This window comes from Stigmatopora argus, chromosome 8, assembly GCF_051989625.1.
Source record: "Stigmatopora argus isolate UIUO_Sarg chromosome 8, RoL_Sarg_1.0, whole genome shotgun sequence".
Taxonomy (NCBI): Eukaryota; Metazoa; Chordata; class Actinopteri; order Syngnathiformes; family Syngnathidae; genus Stigmatopora; species Stigmatopora argus.
This window is the reverse complement of record NC_135394.1, coordinates 19,771,226-19,792,774: the sequence shown is the minus strand read 5'-3', so window position 1 is coordinate 19,792,774 and position 21,549 is coordinate 19,771,226.

Genomic DNA, 21,549 nt, shown 5'->3' with positions numbered 1-21,549 from the left:
TTGAAACTATCTAAATGCTGTCTAAATGCTGTTGAAACTATCTAAATGCTGTCTAAATGCTGTTGAAATGATCTAAATGCTGTCTAAATGCTGTTGAAACGATCTAAATGCTGTCTAAATGCTGTTGAAACGATCTAAATGCTGTCTAAATGCTGTTGAAACGATCTAAATGCTGTCTAAATGCTGTTGAAACGCTCTAAATGCTGTTGAAACGATCTAAATGCTGTCTAAATGCTGTCGAAACGATCTAAATGCTGTCGAAACGATCTAAATGCTGTCGAAACGATCTAAATGCTGTCTAAATGCTGTCGAAACGATCTAAATGCTGTCTAAATGCTGTCGGAACGATCTAAATGCTGTCTAAATGCTGTCGAAACGATCTAAATGCTGTCTAAATGCTGTCGAAACGATCTAAATGCTGTCTAAATGCTGTTGAAACGATCTAAATGCTGTCTAAATGCTGTTGAAACGATCTAAATGCTGTTGAAACGATCTAAATGCTGTTGAAACGATCTAAATGCTGTTGAAACGATCTAAATGCTGTCTAAATGCTGTTGAAACTATCTAAATGCTGTCTAAATGCTGTTGAAACGATCTAAATGCTGTCTAAATGCTGTTGAAACGATGTAAATGCTGTCTTAATGCTGTTGAAATGATCTAAATGCTGTCTAAATGCTGTTGAAACGATCTAAATGCTGTCTAAATGCTGTTGAAACGATCTAAATGCTGTCTAAATGCTGTTGAAACGATCTAAATGCTGTCGAAACAATCTAAATGCTGTTGAAACGATCTAAATGCTGTCTAAATGCTGTTGAAACGATCTAAATGCTGTCGAAACGATCTAAATGCTGTCTAAATGCTGTTGAAATGATCTAAATGCTGTCTAAATGCTGTTGAAACGATCTAAATGCTGTCTAAATGCTGTTGAAACGATCTAAATGCTGTCTAAATGCTGTTGAAACGATCTAAATGCTGTCTAAATGCATTTGAAACGATCTAAATGCTGTCTAAATGCTGTTGAAATGATCTAAATGCTGTCGAAACGATCTAAATGCTGTCGAAACGATCTAAATGCTGTCGAAACGATCTAAATGCTGTCGAAACGATCTAAATGCTGTCTAAATGCTGTTGAAACGATCTAAATGCTGTCTAAATGCTGTTGAAACGATCTAAATGCTGTCTAAATGCTGTTGAAACTATCTAAATCAGGGGTAGGGAACCTATGGCTCGGGAGCCACATGTGGCTCTTTTGATGGGTGCCACATTTAATCTTTTAAAAAATATTCAGTTTTTTCCACTTTAAAAGTGGTGAAATTACAAAGAAAATTGAAAAGGCACTCGTTTACATGTATTTTGACTTTTACAATCGTAGTATGGCTCACAAGGAATAACATTGGAAAATATGAGTTGTTTGTGGCTCTCTTCGTCAAAAAGGTTCCCGACCCCTGATCTAAATGCTGTCTAAATGCTGTTGAAACGATCTAAATGCTGTCTAAATGCTGTTGAAACGATGTAAATGCTGTCTAAATAATAATAATAATCGGACATAGGCCATGTCGTCATTACCACAACACAAAAAAGCCTACTTGTCATCACACGCAGAAACTGCCACTTACCTTCCTTCAAGTCAGCTAGCAGGAGGCAGATCACCAACCAAACATCTATTCATATGCCGCAGAAGGGAATGTGTGGTATGTTAGCGCGAGTTTAGATGTCTGATGGACACCTAAACTCGCGCTATTGCGCTAAATGCTGTTGAAACGATCTAAATGCTGTCTAAATGCTGTTGAAATGATCTAAATGCTGTCTAAATGCTGTTGAAACGATCTAAATGCTGTCTAAATGCTGTTGAAACGATCTAAATGCTGTCTAAATGCTGTTGAAACGATCTAAATGCTGTCTAAATGCTGTTGAAACGATCTAAATGCTGTCTAAATGCTGTTGAAATGCTCTAAATGCTGTTGAAACGATCTAAATGCTGTCTAAATGCTGTCGAAACGATCTAAATGCTGTCTAAATGCTGTCGAAACGATCTAAATGCTGTCGAAACGATCTAAATGCTGTCTAAATGCTGTCGAAACGATCTAAATGCTGTCTAAATGCTGTCGAAACGATCTAAATGCTGTCTAAATGCTGTCGAAACGATCTAAATGCTGTCGAAACGATCTAAATGCTGTCTAAATGCTGTCGAAACGATCTAAATGCTGTCTAAATGCTGTTGAAACGATCTAAATGCTGTCTAAATGCTGTTGAAACGATCTAAATGCTGTTGAAACGATCTAAATGCTGTCTAAATGCTGTTGAAACGATCTAAATGCTGTTGAAATGATCTAAATGCTGTTGAAACGATCTAAATGCTGTCTAAATGCTGTTGAAACGATCTAAATGCTGTCTAAATGCTGTCGAAACGATCTAAATGCTGTCTAAATGCTGTCGAAACGATCTAAATGCTGTCTAAATGCTGTTGAAACGATCTAAATGCTGTCTAAATGCTGTTGAAACGATCTAAATGCAGTCTAAATGCTGTTGAAACGATCTAAATGCTGTCTAAATGCTGTTGAAACTATCTAAATCAGGGGTAGGGAACCTATGGCTCGGGAGCCACATGTGGCTCTTTTGATGGGTGCCACATTTAATCTTTTAAAAAATATTCAGTTTTTTCCACTTTAAAAGTGGTGAAATTACAAAGAAAATTGAAAAGGCACTCGTTTACATGTATTTTGACTTTTAAAATCGTAGTATGGCTCACAAGGAATAACATTGGAAAATATGAGTTGTTTGTGGCTCTCTTCGTTCAAAAAGGTTCCCGACCCCTGATCTAAATGCTGTCTAAATGCTGTTGAAACGATCTAAATGCTGTCTAAATGCTGTTGAAACGATCTAAATGCTGTCTAAATGCTGTTGAAACGATCTAAATGCTGTCGAAACGATCTAAATGCTGTCGAAACGATCTAAATGCTGCCTAAATGCTGTCGAAATGATCTAAATGCTGTCGAAACGATCTAAATGCTGTCAAAACGATCTAAATGCTGTCTAAATGCTGTCGAAACGATCTAAATGCTGTTGAAACGATCTAAATGCTGTTGAAACGATCTAAATGCTGTCGAAACGATCTAAATGCTGTCTAAATGCTGTTGAAATGATCTAAATGCAGTCTAAATGCTGTTGAAACGATCTAAATGCAGTCTAAATGCTGTTGAAACGATCTAAATGCTGTCTAAATGCTGTTGAAATGATCTAAATGCTGTCTAAATGCTGTTGAAACGATCTAAATGCTGTCTAAATGCTGTTGAAACGATCTAAATGCTGTCTAAATGCTGTTGAAATGATCTAAATGCTGTCTAAATGCTGTTGAAACGATCTAAATGCTGTCTAAATGCTGTTGAAACGATCTAAATGCTGTCTAAATGCTGTTGAAACGATCTAAATGCTGTCTAAATGCTGTTGAAATGATCTAAATGCTGTTGAAACGATCTAAATGCTGTAGAAACGATCTAAATGCTGTTGAAACGATCTAAATGCTGTCTAAATGCTGTTGAATTGATCTAAATGCTGTCTAAATGCTGTTGAAATGATCTAAATGCTGTTGAAACGATCTAAATGCTGTCTAAATGCTGTTGAAACGATCTAAATGCTGTCTAAATGCTGTTGAAACTATCTAAATCCGGGGTAGGGAACCTATGGCTCGGGAGCCACATGTGGCTCTTTTGATGGGTGCCACATTTAATCTTTTAAAAAATATTCAGTTTTTTCCACTTTAAAAGTGGTGAAATTACAAAGAAAATTGAAAAGGCACTCGTTTACATGTATTTTGACTTTTAAAATCGTAGTATGGCTCACAAGGAATAACATTGGAAAATATGAGTTGTTTGTGACTCTCTTCGTTCAAAAAGGTTCCCGACCCCTGATCTAAATGCTGTCTAAATGCTGTTGAAACGATCTAAATGCTGTCTAAATGCTGTTGAAACGATCTAAATGCTGTCTAAATGCTGTTGAAACGATCTAAATGCTGTCGAAACGATCTAAATGCTGTCGAAACGATCTAAATGCTGCCTAAATGCTGTCGAAACGATCTAAATGCTGTCGAAACGATCTAAATGCTGTCTAAACGATCTAAATGCTGTCTAAATGCTGTCGAAACGATCTAAATGCTGTTGAAACGATCTAAATGCTGTCTAAATGCTGTTGAAACGATCTAAATGCTGTCGAAACGATCTAAATGCTGTCTAAATGCTGTTGAAATGATCTAAATGCTGTCTAAATGCTTTTGAAACAATCTAAATGCTGTCTAAATGCTGTTGAAACGATCTAAATGCAGTCTAATTGCTGTTGAAATGATCTAAATGCTGTTGAAACGATCTAAATGCAGTCTAAATGCTGTTGAAACGATCTAAATGCTGTCTAAATGCTGTTGAAATGATCTAAATGCTGTCTAAATGCTGTTGAAACGATCTAAATGCTGTCTAAATGCTGTTGAAACTATCTAAATGCTGTCTAAATGCTGTTGAAACTATCTAAATGCTGTCTAAATGCTGTTGAAACTATCTAAATGCTGTCTAAATGCTGTTGAAATGATCTAAATGCTGTCTAAATGCTGTTGAAACGATCTAAATGCTGTCTAAATGCTGTTGAAACGATCTAAATGCTGTCTAAATGCTGTTGAAACGATCTAAATGCTGTCTAAATGCTGTTGAAACGCTCTAAATGCTGTTGAAACGATCTAAATGCTGTCTAAATGCTGTCGAAACGATCTAAATGCTGTCGAAACGATCTAAATGCTGTCGAAACGATCTAAATGCTGTCTAAATGCTGTCGAAACGATCTAAATGCTGTCTAAATGCTGTCGGAACGATCTAAATGCTGTCTAAATGCTGTCGAAACGATCTAAATGCTGTCTAAATGCTGTCGAAACGATCTAAATGCTGTCTAAATGCTGTTGAAACGATCTAAATGCTGTCTAAATGCTGTTGAAACGATCTAAATGCTGTTGAAACGATCTAAATGCTGTTGAAACGATCTAAATGCTGTTGAAACGATCTAAATGCTGTTGAAACGATCTAAATGCTGTCTAAATGCTGTTGAAACGATCTAAATGCTGTCTAAATGCTGTTGAAACGATCTAAATGCTGTCTAAATGCTGTTGAAACGATCTAAATGCTGTTGAAATGATCTAAATGCTGTTGAAACGATCTAAATGCTGTCTAAATGCTGTTGAAACGATCTAAATGCTGTCTAAATGCTGTTGAAATGATCTAACTGCTGTCTAAATGCTATTGAAACGATCTAAATGCTATTGAAACGATCTAAATGCAGTCTAAATGCTGTTGAAACGATCTAAATGCTGTCTAAATGCTGTTGAAACGATCTAAATGCTGTCTAAATGCTGTTGAAACTATCTAAATCAGGGGTAGGGAACCTATGGCTCGGGAGCCACATGTGGCTCTTTTGATGGGTGCATCTGGCTCTTCGCAAACCTGTGAGCTAAAATATGGAAATCGCTGGTGACAGAACTGAGATATTACATTTAGAACTGCTTTAATCTTTTTTTGCTTTAATCTTCATTTTTTCTGCTTTAATCTTCATTTTTTCTGCTTTAATCTTCATTTTTTCTGCTTTAATCTTCATTTTTTTGCAGTAGACTTCTGGAATGCATCCTCTCATTGATTACCAACAGCATAATAATCTTTTAAAAAATATTCAGTTTTTTCCACTTTAAAAGTGGTGAAATTACAAAGAAAATTGAAAAGGCACTCGTTTACATGTATTTTGACTTTTACAATCGTAGTATGGCTCACAAGGAATAACATTGGAAAATATTAGTTGTTTGTGGCTCTCTTCGTCAAAAAGGTTCCCGACCCCTGATCTAAATGCTGTCGAAACGATCTAAATGCTGTTGAAACGATCTAAATGCTGTCTAAATGCTGTTGAAACGATCTAAATGCTGTCGAAACGATCTAAATGCTGTCTAAATGCTGTTGAAATGATCTAAATGCTGTCTAAATGCTGTTGAAACAATCTAAATGCTGTCTAAATGCTGTTGAAACGATCTAAATGCAGTCTAAATGCTGTTGAAACGATGTAAATGCAGTCTAAATGCTGTTGAAACGATCTAAATGCAGTCTAAATGCTGTTGAAACGATCTAAATGCTGTCTAAATGCTGTTGAAATGATCTAAATGCTGTCTAAATGCTGTTGAAACGATCTAAATGCTGTCTAAATGCTGTTGAAACTATCTAAATGCTGTCTAAATGCTGTTGAAACGATCTAAATGCTGTCTAAATGCTGTTGAAACGATCTAAATGCTGTCTTAATGCTGTTGAAATGATCTAAATGCTGTCTAAATGCTGTTGAAACGATCTAAATGCTGTCTAAATGCTGTTGAAACGATCTAAATGCTGTCGAAACAATCTAAATGCTGTTGAAACGATCTAAATGCTGTCTAAATGCTGTTGAAACGATCTAAATGCTGTCGAAACGATCTAAATGCTGTCTAAATGCTGTTGAAATGATCTAAATGCTGTCTAAATGCTGTTGAAACGATCTAAATGCTGTCTAAATGCTGTTGAAACGATCTAAATGCTGTCTAAATGCTGTTGAAACGATCTAAATGCTGTTGAAACGATCTAAATGCTGTCTAAATGCATTTGAAACGATCTAAATGCTGTCTAAATGCTGTTGAAATGATCTAAATGCTGTCGAAACGATCTAAATGCTGTCGAAACGATCTAAATGCTGTCGAAACGATCTAAATGCTGTCGAAACGATCTAAATGCTGTCTAAATGCTGTTGAAACGATCTAAATGCTGTCTAAATGCTGTTGAAACGATCTAAATGCTGTCTAAATGCTGTTGAAACTATCTAAATCAGGGGTAGGGAACCTATGGCTCGGGAGCCACATGTGGCTCTTTTGATGGGTGCCACATTTAATCTTTTAAAAAATATTCAGTTTTTTCCACTTTAAAAGTGGTGAAATTACAAAGAAAATTGAAAAGGCACTCGTTTACATGTATTTTGACTTTTACAATCGTAGTATGGCTCACAAGGAATAACATTGGAAAATATGAGTTGTTTGTGGCTCTCTTCGTCAAAAAGGTTCCCGACCCCTGATCTAAATGCTGTCTAAATGCTGTTGAAACGATCTAAATGCTGTCTAAATGCTGTTGAAACGATGTAAATGCTGTCTAAATAATAATAATAATCGGACATAGGCCATGTCGTCATTACCACAACACAAAAAAGCCTACTTGTCATCACACGCAGAAACTGCCACTTACCTTCCTTCAAGTCAGCTAGCAGGAGGCAGATCACCAACCAAACATCTATTCATATGCCGCAGAAGGGAATGTGTGGTATGTTAGCGCGAGTTTAGATGTCTGATGGACACCTAAACTCGCGCTATTGCGCTAAATGCTGTTGAAACGATCTAAATGCTGTCTAAATGCTGTTGAAATGATCTAAATGCTGTCTAAATGCTGTTGAAACGATCTAAATGCTGTCTAAATGCTGTTGAAACGATCTAAATGCTGTCTAAATGCTGTTGAAACGATCTAAATGCTGTCTAAATGCTGTTGAAACGATCTAAATGCTGTCTAAATGCTGTTGAAATGCTCTAAATGCTGTTGAAACGATCTAAATGCTGTCTAAATGCTGTCGAAACGATCTAAATGCTGTCGAAACGATCTAAATGCTGTCGAAACGATCTAAATGCTGTCGAAACGATCTAAATGCTGTCTAAATGCTGTCGAAACGATCTAAATGCTGTCTAAATGCTGTCGAAACGATCTAAATGCTGTCGAAACGATCTAAATGCTGTCTAAATGCTGTCGAAACGATCTAAATGCTGTCTAAATGCTGTTGAAACGATCTAAATGCTGTCTAAATGCTGTTGAAACGATCTAAATGCTGTTGAAACGATCTAAATGCTGTCTAAATGCTGTTGAAACGATCTAAATGCTGTTGAAATGATCTAAATGCTGTTGAAACGATCTAAATGCTGTCTAAATGCTGTTGAAACGATCTAAATGCTGTCTAAATGCTGTCGAAACGATCTAAATGCTGTCGAAACGATCTAAATGCTGTCTAAATGCTGTTGAAACGATCTAAATGCTGTCTAAATGCTGTTGAAACGATCTAAATGCTGTTGAAACGATCTAAATGCTGTCTAAATGCTGTTGAAACGATCTAAATGCTGTTGAAATGATCTAAATGCTGTTGAAACGATCTAAATGCTGTCTAAATGCTGTTGAAACGATCTAAATGCTGTCTAAATGCTGTTGAAACGATCTAACTGCTGTCTAAATGCTGTTGAAACGATCTAAATGCAGTCTAAATGCTGTTGAAACGATCTAAATGCTGTCTAAATGCTGTTGAAACTATCTAAATCAGGGGTAGGGAACCTATGGCTCGGGAGCCACATGTGGCTCTTTTGATGGGTGCCACATTTAATCTTTTAAAAAATATTCAGTTTTTTCCACTTTAAAAGTGGTGAAATTACAAAGAAAATTGAAAAGGCACTCGTTTACATGTATTTTGACTTTTAAAATCGTAGTATGGCTCACAAGGAATAACATTGGAAAATATGAGTTGTTTGTGGCTCTCTTCGTTCAAAAAGGTTCCCGACCCCTGATCTAAATGCTGTCTAAATGCTGTTGAAACGATCTAAATGCTGTCTAAATGCTGTTGAAACGATCTAAATGCTGTCTAAATGCTGTTGAAACGATCTAAATGCTGTCGAAACGATCTAAATGCTGTCGAAACGATCTAAATGCTGCCTAAATGCTGTCGAAATGATCTAAATGCTGTCGAAACGATCTAAATGCTGTCAAAACGATCTAAATGCTGTCTAAATGCTGTCGAAACGATCTAAATGCTGTTGAAACGATCTAAATGCTGTTGAAACGATCTAAATGCTGTCGAAACGATCTAAATGCTGTCTAAATGCTGTTGAAATGATCTAAATGCAGTCTAAATGCTGTTGAAACGATCTAAATGCAGTCTAAATGCTGTTGAAACGATCTAAATGCTGTCTAAATGCTGTTGAAATGATCTAAATGCTGTCTAAATGCTGTTGAAACGATCTAAATGCTGTCTAAATGCTGTTGAAACGATCTAAATGCTGTCTAAATGCTGTTGAAATGATCTAAATGCTGTCTAAATGCTGTTGAAACGATCTAAATGCTGTCTAAATGCTGTTGAAACGATCTAAATGCTGTTGAAACGATCTAAATGCTGTCTAAATGCTGTTGAAATGCTCTAAATGCTGTCGAAACGATCTAAATGCTGTCTAAATGCTGTCGAAACGATCTAAATGCTGTCTAAATGCTGTCGAAACGATCTAAATGCTGTCTAAATGCTGTCGAAACGATCTAAATGCTGTCTAAATGCTGTCGAAACGATCTAAATGCTGTCTAAATGCTGTCGAAACGATCTAAATGCTGTCTAAATGCTGTCGAAACGATCTAAATGCTGTCTAAATGCTGTCGAAACGATCTAAATGCTGTCGAAACGATCTAAATGCTGTCGAAACGATCTAAATGCTGTCTAAATGCAGTCGAAACGATCTAAATGCTGTCTAAATGCTGTTGAAACGATCTAAATGCTGTCTAAATGCTGTTGAAACGATCTAAATGCTGTTGAAACGATCTAAATGCTGTCTAAATGCTGTTGAAACGATCTAAATGCTGTTGAAATGATCTAAATGCTGTTGAAACGATCTAAATGCTGTCTAAATGCTGTTGAAACGATCTAAATGCTGTCTAAATGCTGTTGAAACGATCTAAATGCAGTCTAAATGCTGTTGAAACGATCTAAATGCAGTCTAAATGCTGTTGAAACGATCTAAATGCTGTCTAAATGCTGTTGAAACGATCTAAATGCTGTCTAAATGCTGTTGAAACGATCTAAATGCTGTCTAAATGCTGTTGAAACTATCTAAATCAGGGGTAGGGAACCTATGGCTCGGGAGCCACATGTGGCTCTTTTGATGGGTGCCACATTTAATCTTTTAAAAAATATTCAGTTTTTTCCACTTTAAAAGTGGTGAAATTACAAAGAAAATTGAAAAGGCACTCGTTTACATGTATTTTGACTTTTAAAATCGTAGTATGGCTCACAAGGAATAACATTGGAAAATATGAGTTGTTTGTGACTCTCTTCGTTCAAAAAGGTTCCCGACCCCTGATCTAAATGCTGTCTAAATGCTGTTGAAACGATCTAAATGCTGTCTAAATGCTGTTGAAACGATCTAAATGCTGTCTAAATGCTGTTGAAACGATCTAAATGCTGTCGAAACGATCTAAATGCTGTCGAAACGATCTAAATGCTGCCTAAATGCTGTCGAAACGATCTAAATGCTGTCGAAACGATCTAAATGCTGTCTAAACGATCTAAATGCTGTCTAAATGCTGTCGAAACGATCTAAATGCTGTTGAAACGATCTAAATGCTGTTGAAACGATCTAAATGCTGTCTAAATGCTGTTGAAACGATCTAAATGCTGTCGAAACGATCTAAATGCTGTCTAAATGCTGTTGAAATGATCTAAATGCTGTCTAAATGCTGTTGAAACAATCTAAATGCTGTAACGCTGTTGAAACGATCTAAATGCAGTCTAATTGCTGTTGAAACGATCTAAATGCAGTCTAAATGCTGTTGAAACGATCTAAATGCAGTCTAAATGCTGTTGAAACGATCTAAATGCTGTCTAAATGCTGTTGAAATGATCTAAATGCTGTCTAAATGCTGTTGAAACGATCTAAATGCTGTCTAAATGCTGTTGAAACTATCTAAATGCTGTCTAAATGCTGTTGAAACTATCTAAATGCTGTCTAAATGCTGTTGAAACTATCTAAATGCTGTCTAAATGCTGTTGAAATGATCTAAATGCTGTCTAAATGCTGTTGAAACGATCTAAATGCTGTCTAAATGCTGTTGAAACGATCTAAATGCTGTCTAAATGCTGTTGAAACGATCTAAATGCTGTCTAAATGCTGTTGAAACGCTCTAAATGCTGTTGAAACGATCTAAATGCTGTCTAAATGCTGTCGAAACGATCTAAATGCTGTCGAAACGATCTAAATGCTGTCGAAACGATCTAAATGCTGTCTAAATGCTGTTGAAACGATCTAAATGCTGTCTAAATGCTGTTGAAATGATCTAAATGCTGTTGAAACGATCTAAATGCTGTCTAAATGATCTAAATGCTGTTGAAATGATCTAAATGCTGTCTAAATGTTATTGAAACGATCTAAATGCTGTTGAAACGATCTAAATGCTGTCTAAATGCTGTTGAAACGATCTAAATGCTGTCTAAATGCTGTTGAAACGATCTAAATGCTGTCTAAATGCTGTTGAAACGATCTAAATGCTGTTGAAACGATCTAAATGCTGTCGAAACGATCTAAATGCTGTCGAAACGATCTAAATGCTGTCGAAACGATCCGAATGCTGTCGAAACGATCCAAATGCTGTCTAAATGCTGTTGAAATGATCTAAATGCTGTTGAAACGATCTAAATGCTGTCTAAATGCTGTTGAAAAGATCTAAATGCTGTCGAAATGATCTAAATGCTGTCTAAATGTTATTGAAACGATCTAAATGCTGTCTAAATGCAAATGTCTTTGCAATTCTCAAATTGTTTATTGAGGTAATGAAAAGGATAGATATAACTTCCAATCACATCATTTCAGAAGTCACTGTGGTCCAGTGGCAAAGACAATGGGTCAGAACTCCAGGTGGACTCAAGTTCAAATCAGGAATGAGTTCAATTCCACTCTTTGCAATTCTCAAATTGTTTATTGAGGTAATGAAAAGGATAGATATAACTTCCAATCACATCATTTCAGAAGTCACTGTGGTCCAGTTGCAAAGACAAATGGTCAGAACTGCTGGTGGACTCAAGTTCAAATCAGGAGTGAGTTCAATTCCACTCTTTGCAATTCTCAAATTGTTTATTGAGGTAATGAAAAGGATAAATATAACTTCCAATCACTTCATTTCGGAAGTCACTGTGGTCCAGTTGCAAAGACAAATGGTCAGAACTGCTGTTGGACTCAAGTTCAAATCAGGAGTGAGTTCAATTCCACTCTTTGCAATTCTCAAATTGTTTATTGAGGTAATGAAAAGGATAGATATAACTTCCAATCACATCATTTCAGAAGTCACTGTGGTCCAGTGGCAAAGACAAACGGTCAGAACTGCTGGTGGACTCAAGTTCAAATCAGGAATGAGTTCAATTCCACTCTTTGCAATTCTCAAATTGTTTATTGAGGTAATGAAAAGGATAGATATAACTTCCAATCACATCATTTCAGAAGTCACTGTGGTCCAGTGGCAAAGACAATGGGTCAGAACTCCAGGTGGACTCAAGTTCAAATCAGGAATAAGTTAAATTCCACTCTTTGCAAGTCTCAAATTGTTTATTGAGGTAATGAAAAGGATAGATATAACTTCCAATCACTTCATTTCAGAAGTCACTGTGGTCCAGTTGCAAAGACAAACGGTCAGAACTGCTGGTGGACTCAAGTTCAAATCAGGAGTGAGTTCAATTCCACTCTTTGCAATTCTCAAATTGTTTATTGAGGTAATGAAAAGGATAGATATAACTTCCAATCACTTCATTTCAGAAGTCACTGTGGTCCAGTTGCAAAGACAAACGGTCAGAACTGCTGGTGGACTCAAGTTCAAATCAGGAGTGAGTTCAATTCCACTCTTTGCTATTCTCAAATTGTTTATTGAGGTAATGAAAAGGATAAATATAACTTCCAATCACTTCATTTCAGAAGTCACTGTGGTCCAGTTGCAAAGACAAACGGTCAGAACTGCTGTTGGACTCAAGTTCAAATCAGGAGTGAGTTCAATTCCACTCTTTGCAATTCTCAAATTGTTTATTGAGGTAATGAAAAGGATAGATATAACTTCCAATCACTTCATTTCAGAAGTCACTGTGGTCCAGTTGCAAAGACAAATGGTCAGAACTGCTGGTGGACTCAAGTTCAAATCAGGAATGAGTTCAATTCCACTCAGCAATTCTCAAATTGTTTATTGAGGTAATGAAAGGATAAATAAAACTTCCAATCACATCATTTCAGAAGTCACTGTGGTCCAGTTGCAAAGACAAACGGTCAGAACTGCTGGTGGACTCAAGTTCAAATCAGGAATGAGTTCAATTCCACTCTTTGCAATTCTCAAATTGTTTATTGAGGTAATGAAAGGATAAATATAACTTCCAATCACTTCATTTCAGAAGTCACTGTGGTCCAGTTGCAAAGACAAACGGTCAGAACTGCTGGTGGACTCAAGTTCAAATCAGGAATGAGTTCAATTCCACTCAGCAATTCTCAAATTGTTTATTGAGGTAATGAAAGGATAAATATAACTTCCAATCACATCATTTCAGAAGTCACTGTGGTCCAGTTGCAAAGACAAACGGTCAGAACTGCTGTTGGACTCAAGTTCAAATCAGGAGTGAGTTCAATTTCACTCTTTGCAATTCTCAAATTGTTTATTGAGGTAATGAAAAGGATAGATATAACTTCCAATCACATCATTTCAGAAGTCTCTGTGGTCCAGTGGCAAAGACAAACGGTCAGAACTGCTGGTGGACTCAAGTTCAAATCAGGAATGAGTTCAATTCCACTCTTTGCAATTCTCAAATTGTTTATTGAGGTAATGAAAAGGATAGATATAACTTCCAATCACTTCATTTCAGAAGTCACTGTGGTCCAGTTGCAAAGACAAACGGTCAGAACTGCTGGTGGACTCAATTTCTAACCAGGAGTGAGTTCAATCCCACTCTTTGCAATTCTCAAATTGTTTATTGAGGTAATGAAAAGGATAGATATAACTTCCAATCACATCGTTTCAGAAGTCACTGTGGTCCAGTGGCAAAGACAAACGGTCAGAACTGCTGGTGGACTCAAGTTCAAATCAGGAATGAGTTCAATTCCACTCTTTGCAATTCTCAAATTGTTTATTGAGGTAATGAAAAGGATAGATATAACTTCCAATCACATCATTTCAGAAGTCACTGTGGTCCAGTGGCAAAGACATTGGGTCAGAACTCCAGGTGGACTCAAGTTCAAATCAGGAATAAGTTAAATTCCACTCTTTGCAATTCTCAAATTGTTTATTGAGGTAATGAAAAGGATAGATATAACTTCCAATCACTTCATTTCAGAAGTCACTGTGGTCCAGTTGCAAAGACAAACGGTCAGAACTGCTGGTGGACTCAAGTTCAAATCAGGAATGAGTTCAATTCCACTCTTTGCAATTCTCAAATTGTTTATTGAGGTAATGAAAAGGATAGATATAACTTCCAATCACAGCATTTCAGAAGTCACTGTGGTCCAGTGGCAAAGACAATGGGTCAGAACTCCAGGTGGACTCAAGTTCAAATCAGGAATGAGTTCAATTCCGCTCTTTGCAATTCTCAAATTGTTTATTGAGGTAATGAAAAGGATAGATATAACTTCCAATCACATCATTTCAGAAGTCACTGTGGTCCACTTGCAAAGACAAACGGTCAGAACTGCTGGTGGACTCAAGTTCAAATCAGGAATGAGTTCAATTCCACTCTTTGCAATTCTCAAATTGTTTATTGAGGTAATGAAAAGGATATATATATAACTTCCAATCACTTCTTTTCAGAAGTCCCTGTGGTCCAGTTGCAAAGACAAACGGTCACAACTGCTGGTGGACTCAAGTTCAAATCAGGAATGAGTTCAATTCCACTCTTTGCAATTCTCAAATTGTTTATTGAGGTAATGAAAGGATAAATATAACTTCCAATCACGTCATATCAGAAGTCACTGTGGTCCAGTGGCAAAGACAATGGGTCAGAACTTCAGGTGGACTCAAGTTCAAATCAGGAATGAGTTCAATTCCACTCTTTGCAATTCTCAAATTGTTTATTGAGGTAATGAAAAGGATAGATATAACTTCCAATCACTTCATTTCAGAAGTCACTGTGGTCCAGTGGCAAAGACAATGGGTCAGAACTCCAGGTGGACTCAAGTTCAAATCAGGAATGAGTTCAATTCCACTCTTTGCAATTCTCAAATTGTTTTTTGAGTTAATGAAAAGGATAAATATAACTTCCAATCACTTCTTTTCAGAAGTCACTGTGGTCCAGTTGCAAAGACAAACGGTCAGAACTGCTGGTGGACTCAAGTTCAAATCAGGAATGAGTTCAATTCCACTCTTTGCAATTCTCAAATTGTTTATTGAGGTAATGAAAAGGATAAATATAACTTCCAATCACTTCATTTCAGAAGTCACTGTGGTCCAGTTGCAAAGACAAACGGTCAGAACTGCTGGTGGACTCAAGTTCAAATCAGGAATGAGTTCAATTCCACTCTTTGCAATTCTCAAATTGTTTATTGAGGTAATGAAAAGGATAGATATAACTTCCAATCACTTCATTTCAGAAGTCACTGTGGTCCAGTGGCAAAGACAATGGGTCAGAACTCCAGGTGGACTCAAGTTCAAATCAGGAATGAGTTCAATTCCACTCTTTGCAATTCTCAAATTGTTTTTTGAGTTAATGAAAAGGATAAATATAACTTCCAATCACTTCTTTTCAGAAGTCACTGTGGTCCAGTTGCAAAGACAAACGGTCAGAACTGCTGGTGGACTCAAGTTCAAATCAGGAATGAGTTCAATTCCACTCTTTGCAATTCTCAAATTGTTTATTGAGGTAATGAAAGGATAAATATAACTTCCAATCACTTCATTTTAGAAGTCACTGTGGTCCAGTTGCAAAGACAAACGGTCAGAACTGCTGGTGGACTCAAGTTCAAATCAGGAGTGAGTTCAATTCCACTCTTTGCAATTCTCAAATTGTTTATTGAGGTAATGAAAAGGATAAATATAACTTCCAATCACTTCATTTCAGAAGTCACTGTGGTCCAGTTGCAAAGACAAACGGTCAGAACTGCTGGTGGACTCAAGTTCAAATCAGGAATGAGTTCAATTCCACTCTTTGCAATTCTCAAATTGTTTATTGAGGTAATGAAAGGATAAATATAACTTCCAATCACTTCATTTTAGAAGTCACTGTGGTCCAGTTGCAAAGACAAACGGTCAGAACTGCTGGTGGACTCAAGTTCAAATCAGGAGTGAGTTCAATTCCACTCTTTGCAATTCTCAAATTGTTTATTGAGGTAATGAAAAGGATAAATATAACTTCCAATCACTTCATTTCAGAAGTCACTGTGGTCCAGTTGCAAAGACAAACAGTCAGAACTGCTGGTGGACTCAAGTTCAAATCAGGAATGAGTTCAATTCCACTCTTTGCAATTCTCAAATTGTTTATTGAGGTAATGAAAAGGATAGATATAACTTCCAATCACATCATTTCAGAAGCCACTGTGGTCCAGTGGCAAAGACAATCGGTCAGAACTCCAGGTGGACTCAAGTTCAAATCAGGAATGAGTTCAATTCCACTCTTTGCAATTCTCAAATTGTTTATTGAGGTAATGAAAAGGATAGATATAACTTCCAATCACTTCATTTCAGAAGTCACTGTGGTCCAGTTGCAAAGACAAACGGTCAGAACTGCTGGTGGACTCAAGTTCAAATCAGGAGTGAGTTCAATTCCACTCTTTGCAATTCTCAAATTGTTTATTGAGGTACTTGAAAAGGATAGATATAACTTCCAATCACTTCATTTCAGAAGTCACTGTGGTCCAGTTGCAAAGACAAACGGTCAGAACTGCTGGTGGACTCAAGTTCAAATCAGGAGTGAGTTCAATTCCACTCTTTGCAATTCTCAAATTGTTTCTTGAGGTAATGAAAAGGATAGATATAACTTCCAATCACAGCATTTCAGAAGTCACTGTGGTCCAGTGGCAAAGACAATGGGTCAGAACTCCAGGTGGACTCAAGTTCAAATCAGGAGTGAGTTCAATTCCACTCTTTGCAATTCTCAAATTGTTTATTGAGGTAATGAAAAGGATAGATATAACTTCCAATCACTTCATTTCAGAAGTCACTGTGGTCCAGTGGCAAAGACAATGGGTCAGAACTCCAGGTGGACTCAAGTTCAAATCAGGAATGAGTTCAATTCCACTCTTTGCAATTCTCAAATTGTTTTTTGAGTTAATGAAAAGGATAAATATAACTTCCAATCACTGCTTTTCAGAAGTCACTGTGGTCCAGTTGCAAAGACAAACGGTCAGAACTGCTGGTGGACTCAAGTTCAAATCAGGAATGAGTTCAATTCCACTCTTTGCAATTCTCAAATTGTTTATTGAGGTAATGAAAGGATAAATATAACTTCCAATCACTTCATTTTAGAAGTCACTGTGGTCCAGTTGCAAAGACAAAGGGTCAGAACTGCTGGTGGACTCAAGTTCAAATCAGGAGTGAGTTCAATTCCACTCTTTGCAATTCTCAAATTGTTTATTGAGGTAATGAAAAGGATAAATATAACTTCCAATCACTTCATTTCAGAAGTCACTGTGGTCCGGTTGCAAAGACAAACGGTCAGAACTGCTGGTGGACTCAAGTTCAAATCAGGAATGAGTTCAATTCCACTCTTTGCAATTCTCAAATTGTTTATTGAGGTAATGAAAAGGATAGATATAACTTCCAATCACTTCATTTCAGAAGTCACTGTGGTCCAGTTGCAAAGACAAACGGTCAGAACTGCTGGTGGACTCAATTTCTAATCAGGAGTGAGTTCAATTCCACTCTTTGCAATTCTCAAATTGTTTATTGAGGTAATGAAAAGGATAGATATAACTTCCAATCACTTCATTTCAGAAGTCACTGTGGTCCAGTGGCAAAGGCAATGGGTCAGAACTCCAGGTGGACTCAAGTTCAAATCAGGAATGAGTTCAATTCCACTCTTTGCAATTCTCAAATTGTTTATTGAGGTAATGAAAAGGATAGATATAACTTCCAATCACTTCATTTCAGAAGTCACTGTGGTCCAGTTGCAAAGACAAACGGTCAGAACTGCTGGTGGACTCAATTTCTAATCAGGAGTGAGTTCAATTCCACTCTTTGCAATTCTCAAATTGTTTATTGAGGTAATGAAAAGGATAGATATAACTTCCAATCACATCATTTCAGAAGTCACTGTGGTCCAGTGGCAAAGACAAACGGTCAGAACTGCTGGTGGACTCAAGTTCAAATCAGGAATGAGTTCAATTCCACTCTTTGCAATTCTCAAATTGTTTATTGAGGTAATGAAAAGGATAGATATAACTTCCAATCACATCATTTCAGAAGTCATTGTGGTCCAGTGGCAAAGACATTGGGTCAGAACTCCAGGTGGACTCAAGTTCAAATCAGGAATGAGTTCAATTCCACTCTTTGCAATTCTCAAATTGTTTATTGAGGTAATGAAAAGGATAGATATAACTTCCAATCACTTCATTTCAGAAGTCACTGTGGTCCAGTTGCAAAGACAAACGGTCAGAACTGCTGGTGGACTCAAGTTCAAATCGGGAGTGAGTTCAATTCCACTCTTTGCAATTCTCAAATTGTTTATTGAGGTAATGAAAAGGATAGATATAACTTCCAATCACATCATTTCAGAAGTCACTGTGGTCCAGTTGCAAAGACAAACGGTCAGAACTGCTGGTGGACTCAAGTTCAAATCAGGAATGAGTTCAATTCCACTCTTTGCAATTCTCAAATTGTTTATTGAGGTAATGAAAAGGATAGATATAACTTCCAATCACTTCATTTCAGAAGTCACTGTGGTCCAGTGGCAAAGACAATCGGTCAGAACTCCAGGTGGACTCAAGTTCAAATCAGGAATGAGTTCAATTCCACTCTTTGCAATTCTCAAATTGTTTATTGAGGTAATGAAAAGGATAGATATAACTTCCAATCACTTCATTTCAGAAGTCACTGTGGTCCAGTTGCAAAGACAAACGGTCAGAACTGCTGGTGGACTCAAGTTCAAATCGGGAGTGAGTTCAATTCCACTCTTTGCAATTCTCAAATTGTTTATTGAGGTACTTGAAAAGGATAGATATAACTTCCAATCACTTCATTTCAGAAGTCACTGTGGTCCAGTTGCAAAGACAAACGGTCAGAACTGCTGGTGGACTCAAGTTCAAATCAGGAGTGAGTTCAATTCCACTCTTTGCAATTCTCAAATTGTTTCTTGAGGTAATGAAAAGGATAGATATAACTTCCAATCACAGCATTTCAGAAGTCACTGTGGTCCAGTGGCAAAGACAATGGGTCAGAACTCCAGGTGGACTCAAGTTCAAATCAGGAGTGAGTTCAATTCCACTCTTTGCAATTCTCAAATTGTTTATTGAGGTAATGAAAAGGATAGATATAACTTCCAATCACTTCATTTCAGAAGTCACTGTGGTCCAGTGGCAAAGACAATGGGTCAGAACTCCAGGTGGACTCAAGTTCAAATCAGGAATGAGTTCAATTCCACTCTTTGCAATTCTCAAATTGTTTTTTGAGTTAATGAAAAGGATAAATATAACTTCCAATCACTTCTTTTCAGAAGTCACTGTGGTCCAGTTGCAAAGACAAACGGTCAGAACTGCTGGTGGACTCAAGTTCAAATCAGGAATGAGTTCAATTCCACTCTTTGCAATTCTCAAATTGTTTATTGAGGTAATGAAAGGATAAATATAACTTCCAATCACTTCATTTTAGAAGTCACTGTGGTCCAGTTGCAAAGACAAAGGGTCAGAACTGCTGGTGGACTCAAGTTCAAATCAGGAGTGAGTTCAATTCCACTCTTTGCAATTCTCAAATTGTTTATTGAGGTAATGAAAAGGATAAATATAACTTCCAATCACTTCATTTCAGAAGTCACTGTGGTCCGGTTGCAAAGACAAACGGTCAGAACTGCTGGTGGACTCAAGTTCAAATCAGGAATGAGTTCAATTCCACTCTTTGCAATTCTCAAATTGTTTATTGAGGTAATGAAAAGGATAGATATAACTTCCAATCACTTCATTTCAGACGTCACTGTGGTCCAGTTGCAAAGACAAACGGTCAGAACTGCTGGTGGACTCAATTTCTAATCAGGAGTGAGTTCAATTCCACTCTTTGCAATTCTCAAATTGTTTATTGAGGTAATGAAAAGGATAGATATAACTTCCAATCACTTCATTTCAGAAGTCACTGTGGTCCAGTGGCAAAGACAATGGGTCAGAACTGCTGGTGGACTCAAGTTCAAATCAGGAATGAGTTCAATTCCACTCTTTGCAATTCTCAAATTGTTTATTGAGGTAATGAAAAGGATAGATATAACTTCCAATCACATCATTTCAGAAGCCACTGTGGTCCAGTGGCAAAGACAATCGGTCAGAACTCCAGGTGGACTCAAGTTCAAATCAGGAATGAGTTCAATTCCACTCTTTGCAATTCTCAAATTGTTTATTGAGGTAATGAAAAGGATAGATATAACTTCCAATCACTTCATTTCAGAAGTCACTGTGGTCCAGTTGCAAAGACAAATGGTCAGAACTGCTGGTGGACTCAAGTTCAAATCAGGAGTGAGTTCAATTCCACTCTTTGCAATTCTCAAATTGTTTATTGAGTTAATGAAAAGGATAAATATAACTTCCAATCACTGCTTTTCAGAAGTCACTGTGGTCCAGTTGCAAAGACAAACGGTCAGAACTGCTGGTGGACTCAAGTTCAAATCAGGAATGAGTTCAATTCCACTCTTTGCAATTCTCAAATTGTTTATTGAGGTAATGAAAGGATAAATATAACTTCCAATCACTTCATTTTAGAAGTCACTGTGGTCCAGTTGCAAAGACAAAGGGTCAGAACTGCTGGTGGACTCAAGTTCAAATCAGGAGTGAGTTCAATTCCACTCTTTGCAATTCTCAAATTGTTTATTGAGGTAATGAAAAGGATAAATATAACTTCCAATCACTTCATTTCAGAAGTCACTGTGGTCCGGTTGCAAAGACAAACGGTCAGAACTGCTGGTGGACTCAAGTTCAAATCAGGAATGAGTTCAATTCCACTCTTTGCAATTCTCAAATTGTTTATTGAGGTAATGAAAAGGATAGATATAACTTCCAATCACTTCATTTCAGAAGTCACTGTGGTCCAGTTGCAAAGACAAACGGTCAGAACTGCTGGTGGACTCAATTTCTAATCAGGAGTGAGTTCAATTCCACTCTTTGCAATTCTCAAATTGTTTATTGAGGTAATGAAAAGGATAGATATAACTTCCAATCACTTCATTTCAGAAGTCACTGTGGTCCAGTGGCAAAGACAATGGGTCAGAACTCCAGGTGGACTCAAGTTCAAATCAGGAATGAGTTCAATTCCACTCTTTGCAATTCTCAAATTGTTTATTGAGGTAATGAAAAGGATAGATATAACTTCCAATCACTTCATTTCAGAAGTCACTGTGGTCCAGTTGCAAAGACAAACGGTCAGAACTGCTGGTGGACTCAATTTCTAATCAGGAGTGAGTTCAATTCCACTCTTTGCAATTCTCAAATTGTTTATTGAGGTAATGAAAAGGATAGATATAACTTCCAATCACATCATTTCAGAAGTCACTGTGGTCCAGTGGCAAAGACAAACGGTCAGAACTGCT